Consider the following 9,708-nt stretch of genomic DNA (forward strand, 5'->3'; position numbering starts at 1 on the left):
AGCTACAGGTACCTTGGTGTTCATCTGAACAACAAACTGGACTGGACTCATAATTCAGTCCAGTTTGACACTACAGGAAGGGTCAGAGCAGGCTGTACCTGCTGTGGAGACTCAGGTCTTTTGAAGTGGAGGGCCCACTCCTGAAGACCTTCTATGACTCTGTGGTGGCCTCAGCCATCTTTTATGGTGTGGTCTGCTGGGGTGGCTCAGTCTCTTCCGGGGATAGGACGAGACTGAAGGCTGATCTGCAGGGCCAGCTCTGTTCTAGGATACCCTCTGGACCCAGTGGAGGTGGTGAGTGACAGGAGTATGATGGCTAAGCTGTCATTCCTGTTGGACAACATCTCCCACCCCATGCAGGAAACTCTAACAACACTGAGCAGCTCCTTCAGTGGCTGCGGCACCCACGGTGTGGGACGGAGAGATTTCGCAGGTCTTTCCTCCCCACTGCTGTCAGACTCCACAACAAAGTGTGACCAGGAGATATTTTATTTTGTATTCTTATAATCAGTTATCCTTGATTAATCATTTACCATTGTTGAATCAGTTGACAGAATAATCTTTGAATCACATCTATGTTACTCTGAGCAAATATTAATGCACACAGATTATCAGCACTTTAATTAGTCTATTGAGGTTCTGTATTATTCTTGGTATCTGTTTAAGTTGTTGCACCACATTGCAATCACACCAGTCCTGTTGGATTCGGGCCTGTCTGCGTTCAGTTCTGCACGTACGCCGGCCTGTAACCACATGCACGTACTTGTATAAGACACGCACGTTCACATACACATTTAGTAATAATAGGAGGGTCGTCTGAGGACAGTTTTTCTGATAGATACACTTTCACAAAATGCACAATGTAATACACACTTGTTTTTCTTTAAGAGTAGCAGTTGATGTCTATATTAGGACAATGTTTTAAAGAGGAGGGCCATTGTTATCATTTCCAGTAAAGATCTAACTGTGATGTCATAATGGTAATATAAGGAGACGGGACGCTCCATTCGACGAAGGATTGTATTGCAAATTGTCTTCCCACACTGACTGCGCAAAGGTGTGTAATAAAGATCACTATTTTTTGACACCACCTCGGACTGAGACTTGCTTTCTTCTCTGACCCAAACCGAACCAAAACTTTAACAAAAGACTTCAACTGATTAAACCCACACAAACCCACACATGTGCAATAAGACCAAGTGCAATACTCTTTTCTTACAAAGTTGTATTTTTACTAAGTTGTATATAGAATTTGTATTCTATTTTTAGCCTATTGTATATTTTATTCTATTTTATTGTACTGTATATAGTATTTTATTTTATTCTATTCTGTACAGTTGTCTACAGCATTTTATTCTTATTGTATTCTAATTTTTGCTATATAACTTTTGCACTGTCCACTACCTGCTGTGACAAAACAAATTTCAGATAATCAGAGAGCACTACTTAAGGCCTGTGGAGCTATGTTTCTGGGCCCTCTGGCCATTTTGGTTGCCATACCTGTACGGGCTTGCATGCCTTTGTGACTTGTATGTGCATTTTCGTTTTCATGTTCAGACTGCTTGTAGGGGAGAGCTGCCTTTTGTTTTGACACCCTGTTTAATCCTGTTTATGCGTTGTTAGGTAGGTTATGGTTATAGGTTGTATATTTTGAATAAATTCTTTACAAATCCTACCATGTGGATTCATGGATTTTTTTTTCACATTCTGTCTCTCACAGTTGAAGTGTACCTCTGGTGCAAATTACTGACCTCTGTCATCATTTTAGGTGGGGGAACTTGCATAATCGGTGGCTGACTAAATACTTTTTTGCCCCACTGTAGGTAAGTTTATTTTATTTTCACATCAGGGATGTTTTGTTTGTTATGTTGGCCTTGGCTCTCCCTGAAGTTATACCTCAGTCGGAACCCAAATTTCATCACTAGCATTAAATTAAATCTTTTTAAAAATATAATCTTGGCTCCTCCTTCACTATCCACCTTCATGTTCGTCCCTCCAAACCCCCTAAACTAGCCAGGGGACATAACACAAGCATTTGCACATAAAGAATGCTAACACTAAGCTAGTCAAAAAGCCAGAGTGGTGTTAAAGCTGAGTGAAGGCCGACCACAGCCCATGGGCCAGACCCTGAACTGGTAACAAACTGATGAGCATTCAGGCTGCAGCCTCCATCTCTACCTGCTCATGTTTCTAAAGTAGAATCACTGTGCCGATCGCTTTAAAGTCTCTGTGCTTGTTGGTTTTGCTTTGTGCTGTTGACTTTATCTTCATATCTAAATACTGTTAAAGAATAAATATATATTCTTAGTACTTATTTTCTGATTATATTGTTTTATGTATTTTAATAATAAAGGCCTGTATAAAGCAAGGCCAGCTTTGACTCACAAACCAAGTGCTCAGCCAGACTGAAAAACAGGAAGTCTTGTGCAGAGCTGCAGAGGCATATTAATAAGGAATATTAATAAGAACAGGAACATGCAGACAGAAAAAAAGTGGAACTAAGCCCCCAGCCCCCCCCCCACACACACACACACCAAGTTAGGCCAGAAGAAGTTGTTTTGTTTGAAACTGTGTGACATATGACCAGTGTTGGGTGTAATGCGTTACTGTAATTAAATTACTTTTCCACTGAAAAAGTAGAGTAACTAATATTACTGTTCATTTTTAGGTATTTTAATTACAGTTACTTACAATGTACTTGCGTTACACTGTAAAATAATTAAACTCGCTGAATATCATTATTTAATTTCAATAATTTATCTTCTAAACGTAGAAGTAAACTCTGCTGCTTTAACATCATGCACGTCATTTCGCGCCAGTTTGCTGCATAGTCGTATTCTAAAGCGGAAGATGTCGGACTCGGCTGAAGCTAGTGGCTGTTTTATGAAATGGACATCTCTTCACTTTTCTAAAACAAGCAGACAATAACATTACAGTAATATGTAAGCTATGTCCTGGGGAGAAAAGACTATCGGCTGTTGTTAATAGCACGAGTAATCTACTGAAGCGCCTGACACGAAAGCATAGACGAACACTTCTGAGTGATCCTTGTTCATCATCCATGGGTAACACCGCAGCAACTCCTGCTAAGCAGGCAAAACTTGATTTTACTTCAGCAGCACAGAAAGCGTCTGTAGGTGAGCTTAAAAAATGATTGCAGGCTACATTGTGGAAGACATGCTACCGCTGCGTACTGTAGAGTCTCCGTCTTTTAAAAAAAATATTTATTATTTAAAAAGTTTAATTTTAATTAAAAAAGTTTGTCCACTAAAGGTTTATAGGGAATTTAAGAAGTATTTAGTTAAATTACTTATTTAGCAATTAACTTACTTTTCTGACACAGTAATTAGATAAGTATTTTAAATACAATATTGACTAAGTAATTCGTAATTAATTACTTTTTTAAAGTAACTTACCCAACACTGCATATGACTAATTATATATACACATTTTGGCTTCTAAGGCCAGAGATCTGTAAATGGCTTTGGGCTGTGCACGTCTCTCTTCCGGAAGATGACTGAATAAAATAATTATAAATACTTTGACTAACTGAGTCGTCTTCTCTCTGTCCAGTAAAAGAATAAAAGAACAGATTTAATAATACTAAGAGAAAAATCATTTGTATCTACTCATCAGGATATGGATTTCTGTTGGCATACGGCACTGTATTTACATTTATACTGTTAACTGGTAATTATGAGATAATTAATTTAAGGTCATTTTTAGAGAAAGATGTACGCCATTGCTTTTGGAAAGGTATTCTGTGTAATATGTGTAATAATAACTTTTGTTGAGTAATGACCCTAACACTGAGCACAAAAAAGAATGGTAATACTTCCAACATTCACAAACGTGTGAAAGAAGTTCATTTGCAAGAATATCTTTCTTGCTATATCTTTGATATCTTTGATAAGCTGCTTAGAGAGGGTGGTGACTCAAAGCAAAACCAGTAATAATGAGAATTGATAAGTGATATTGATAATGAAATGAGAATTACTAAATTCTTATCAATTTCCATTTCTACTCCTGATGACACCCAATTTGTGCTCCAGTGGATGAGTCAAACCATCGATGCCGTCAGTATATTTTGTCTTAGACTCCCTTGTGTGAAGCTGGAGGATGGTAACATTTTTCCACTCGATAAACGTTAACGTGGGGTTCCTGATGGTTAGGGACAAATGCAATCGCATGACAGGACGCTGTAAATGGACGAAACTTCAGTCAGGAGAACAACTGAGATAATCCATCTACATTACCAGGTTAGTCATTAATTCACTGCTGCATGGGCTGGGCTGTAGTTACATCGTAAGGTTTTAAAAACTGAGCTGTAAAAAGAATAGAGGTAATAAAAACTGACAGAGGCCAACAGTGATTGCTTACTGGTTTTAGGGCTTGTTGAGATTAAATAGGAAAAGATACAAAGCATTAAAACATTTTAAAAACACAAAGACCTTAATAAACGCAGGGTAGTTTGGGCCCAGAAGCACGGTTCATCGCGTGATCACTTAAAGAATGGATATGCAGCCTAACTAGACTAACAAGTTTGCTTCAGGACAGAAAATTCTGATCAAGACATGGAAATATCCAACTGACACTGGCAAACAGAAACAAGCTTTAATAGATTATGTGTGGTATGATCACCTCCAATCACTCATCACAACATACTCAGCACTGGTTTCAGAGAACAAAACAGAACAAACTTTTTTCTTTAACAAGACTAAAACATTTTAGAGGATTAAAAGTATAGTTTGCAAACTACACTTAGGCTTTAAATGTTTTCTTTCTCTGACACTGGCTCAAATGATTGTGACAAGAAGCCAAGGCATGACAGTTTAATGACATAGTTAGTAAAATGTCATAGGTTAGAAATACAAAAAGTATTTGTAGTCACCACCCAATGTGATTCTTGTCATTCTTGTCACACAAAGAAAATGTTTTTTCTTCTTTCCAGTACTTTTCAAGGTGACTAGCCAGACAGTCTGTTCTATATTGTTATTATTATTACTATTATTATTACATTTTATGTGTACAATTCCAAATCACAACAACAACTGAAGAAGAAGCTCTCAATTCATCATGGGAAGCCCCCAAAAGCCTACACCTATTGCATTGTAACTAAGTGAGAATTCTGGGTCAATTGCTCCAGTCCCAACTATAGGCTTTGTCAAAAGGAAAGTTTTAACCCTAATCTTAATAGTAGAGAGGGTATCTCTCTTCCAAATTGGGAGCTGGTTCCACAGAAGAGGGGCCTGTAAGCTGAAGGCTTTCCCTCCCATTTCACTTTAAAACACTCTAGGAACCACAAGTAAGCCTGTAGTCTGTAAGTGAAATGCTCTCACAGTGATACTGGAGGCCAAGATAATGTCATCCAGAGTAAGAATAGAGGCCTGGTAGAAATTATTTCATTTTTAACCTTAATTTATATTTTATTCCTTCCTAGTTAAATTTACCCTTTTTAATTTTTCATATTTATTTCCTATCTTATTCATAGCCTTTTCCTTTTTTGTTTTCTTTAGGTCACGAGCAGTTGTCCAAGCATTTCACTACATATCGTACTGTGTATGACTGTGTACGTGACAAATAAAATTTGAATTTGAATTTGAATTTGAATTTATTTGATTCAGGTGTGGTGACCCAGGATGAGATCTAAACCCTGCAGGACCATGGCTCTCGAGTAGTGATGTGTCGGTCGTGAACGAAATGGCTCTTTGAGCCGGATCTTTGACGTTAACGATGCGAGCCTTATCGCGAGCCGTTGGGTTTTCTTTTCCTTTCTCTCACCCTCTCTCTCGCACTTTTTTTCCGCTTCACTCCGCACACGAGCCTTGTGCTTTGCCCTGGGATGACGGGGGAGGGGCGGTAGTTACACTCGCAGTAGCACAGGAACAGAGCGGGAGAGAGAGAGAAAAAGAAAGCCAGGGACAACAACGTCACATTAGAAAGGTATAGGGCTTTGGAGTTGACGTCACGCCGCAATGCATTGTGGGAGCGCAGCGCCATTTTCGGGGTCTACGAATCAAAACAAACACACTGTGTTGGAACGACTACAAGAAAGATGCTTAAAAGCAGCTCAAAAGAGAGTGAACTGTATAGAGTCCGATTGCGTCCAGAGGTGAAGCAGTGGTACTTGCAGAAAATAGCGTGCATTGGAAATGTGGACCCGTATGAAATACGGCTGTGGAGTAGAAACCCTGAAGACCGTAGCCTGACATATTTTCGTACCTTGTCTGTGGAGTCAGCGCGTACAAGTCGTCATTCAAACAAAGGTAAGTCAGCTCGAGTACTGCGTGTGAAATGCGTTTGATTTCCCTGCAAACATTCAGATTAGTGCAGCATAAATTCATTCATGAGGGGAAATTACAGTGAGAACATGTGGAGGCTGTTAGAGGGATAACATAGTGAGTTCAGTGCATTGATGTGACATTGTCCTGAAGGATTTAGTTATTCTTTATGGTTAAAGAAATTGCACTAATTTATTCATATTTATTATAAATAATCCTAATTATACATCTTGCTTCCATGTTTGTATCCTGTGTCACTAAAAATACATTTTATTTTAGTTTTATACATTGATTAATGACCTGCAGAATCTCCTTATCATATTAAGTGATTCATAATTGTCACTTTATGCTTTCTCCATCTCTAAAGTGATGACATCCTTGCATTACATACTTTAGGTTCATTTTCTGCAGGCAGGTTTCTGACAGAGAACAGGCAGATTTACACTATAACATGCAGCGTTCTACAGATGGACACATAAAGAAATGAAAAATTGCATGTATGTGCTAACTTTCTAAACACTTTGTTACATTTATGATAAAGTAGATAAAACACATTTGTGTCGGCCTTGGCTCATTAGTTCTGGTCTTTAAATGAACTTTGTCTGTGTGTGTTTCAGGTACTGCACTCTCAAAGACTGAATGAACCAGCATTGCAGCCATGGGTCACTGTGAGCATCACAGGGAAGGTTGAAGCCGCCCACTGCACCTGTATGGCCGGAGTCGCAGAGACCTGCAGCCATGTTGCTGCTCTTCTGTTTAATTTCGAAGCAACAGTGTTGATCCGTGGCACAAGGACTGTTACAGATGCACCTACATACTGGGTTTTGCTGGGTAATATGACCAAGATACAGCCAGAGGTTGGCCATAAGATGAACTTCTCCTCTTCAGCTGCCCAAAAAAAGGCTCTTGATCAAAATGTAAACAGACCATCCGTATTGAAAGGTAAAAGGAGCTGTCCTCAAAAAAGGAAAATTCCACCTGCTACTGCGGAGGAGTTGTCACCGCTATTGGATACTTTGCTGGAACACAGTAAAGCTGTGGGTTGTGGGAATGACCCATAATGTTTTATCTAGGGGTCTAGATTTATGCCTGTAGTGCACTGCCGTGTAAATAATTTGCATTTACTGAATATGTACTGACTGAGTCCCACTGTTCAAAAGTTGAATAAAGAAACAAACTAATTTTTGCCTCTTTTTTTTTTTTTTATTAAAACCACCTTATAGAACATCACATCAGTTACAATGTAGAATCCATGTCATTTATAGTTTACAAATGACAAAATGTTTACACAAAATCATGTGTGTTTACATGATATCACCCACTACTAACATTACTTTATTTACTGTATCTTTTGAAAAAATACAGCAATTTTAACAACACAAGACTTAAGAATATTTAACAGGAGCAAGTTTCATTCTCCCCTGGTTTTATTATCACACTGTTCACCAAACGCAGCAAACCTTCACCATCTTATCCAGGAGGGTCACCTCTTCATCCTCACATGGAAGAAGTAATCTGATTGGCATGGTGGTATGTTTGAAGCAGGTCCCTTGTGTAGCGCTGGAACCCAGTCATGATGTTTCATACATTTCATAGGCTGGTTTGCTGCAATAATGCCAAATAATTAGCAACTCTATAAATAGAAGGTAGTTCTGCAAAATCACTCAGTAGGATGTTTGTTCTAATTTGCTATGACCTCAGAGCGCATAGAAAATAAAACTAATAGGTTATAAAGAGTGATATGAACATATTTAGAACTTACCGGAATGAAAATGTCTGGAGCACCAACAGATATTTGGAGATGGAAGAGAACTGCATGTCAGCTCGCCTCACAGCTGCTCTCCAGGCTAGACGCCTTCGTTTGGTAACATCGATACACGAGCTGCCTCATGTTGCTTCCAGGTTGGGAAAGAATGAAAAGATAAACCATTTTCAAGCTTATTCTCTTGCCGGTCGTGTGATCGAACATTGCAGCCGACCACACACCAAATACGAACCATGGCTGTTGTGTGTGCCTTCGCTCCCTTTTCACTTGCGCTAGACCCCCCAAATGGCAGATCGGGCCAAAATCCTTTCCACGCCCACCCCCGTGACATCACGCTCCAAAGCCCTATAGTAATCGTCCACAACTATTTTCAGTTGAGAATGATAAAGGATTCAGAAAGTTTATTGATGCAGGCCCATATGACAGAGAATGTGCATCTTCTTTTTGTTTTCATATTTCAATTTATATTTAATTGTGTTGTGGTTTGCAGTGTTTTGTGTTGTTTCACTTTAAATTTGTTTATAAGGAAAAAGCTGAAAATTTAAAGAGCCGGCTCTTTTTAGTGAGCCGAGCCGAAAGAGGCGGTTCTCTAAAAAGAGCCGGAAATCCCATCACTACTCTCGAGGACTAATGTTCCCTACCCCTGATTTAAATTGACATTTGTAAAATGCAAATCAAGAGTTCCAGTGAATCGCAGCCAAACACAAATTCAGTGCTACTTATATATGTTGTTATGGAAAAGCAAGAGAACAGGTTTCTATTGGGCATGAGGCTGCTTGTTAGTCAATTGCCAGTAACTACACTACAAAAGTACTTTGCCAGCTACACATTACACCTATAATAGCTGCTTGACCCTGGAAACCCATGCCATGAATGTCCTGGCACACAGCTTTTGTGTTGATGTTACTGTCAGAGTTTTGGAACTCAACACAATGCGCTTCAGATCCTAGCTGAGATTCTGTCATTACCAAGTGTTTCTCCTTTGCAAGAATCACAAAGAGACCTACAATTTGTGTCTTGCTAAACCTGTAAACAACTCCAGGAGGTATTTTCTTTTTGTGACACTTCTACACCCTACTCTGGAATTCAAGTCAAGAGCCAAACCAAAACCACAGAGCACACTATCTGTAAATATTTGTAATTAAGTATAAACCTAGCATACTTTAAAATGTTATAAAAAATACTGAAAGTAAAAGTAGCAAAATTAGAAAGTAGTAGCGATCATTTTCAAAGTACTCCAAGAAACTAGAAAATTGTATGTCAGTGATATATAATAATATCTGGGATTAACATATATTTTATACTTCTTATGGGATTTTATGTAGAAGTTACACAAAAACCTAGACAAGTCTCCACTGTTAGTATTTATACATGTGTTGGCTGCACTTTTGGTGATGTGCCTTTACAGTTCAAGCAACTTGCACATCAGGTGATGTAAAGATGAAAAGAATTAGAAAGAAATTAGAGTATCCATCTTTAAAAAAAAAAACACTACTGCAAAAAGAAAATCAGCTCTGCAAACCTAAGGTGATCATTTTGATCTGGACGTAACATTTTCAGTTTATTATTTTAGTCGATACTTTTAGGTGTTGAGACATGGAATGAAGAGATTTGCATTTTGATCTGACTTCAGGATCAAAATCTGACTTAGATAAACATGAC

This window comes from Simochromis diagramma, unplaced genomic scaffold (assembly GCF_900408965.1).
Source record: "Simochromis diagramma unplaced genomic scaffold, fSimDia1.1 OVJJ01000487.1, whole genome shotgun sequence".
In the NCBI taxonomy this organism is placed as follows: domain Eukaryota; kingdom Metazoa; phylum Chordata; class Actinopteri; order Cichliformes; family Cichlidae; genus Simochromis; species Simochromis diagramma.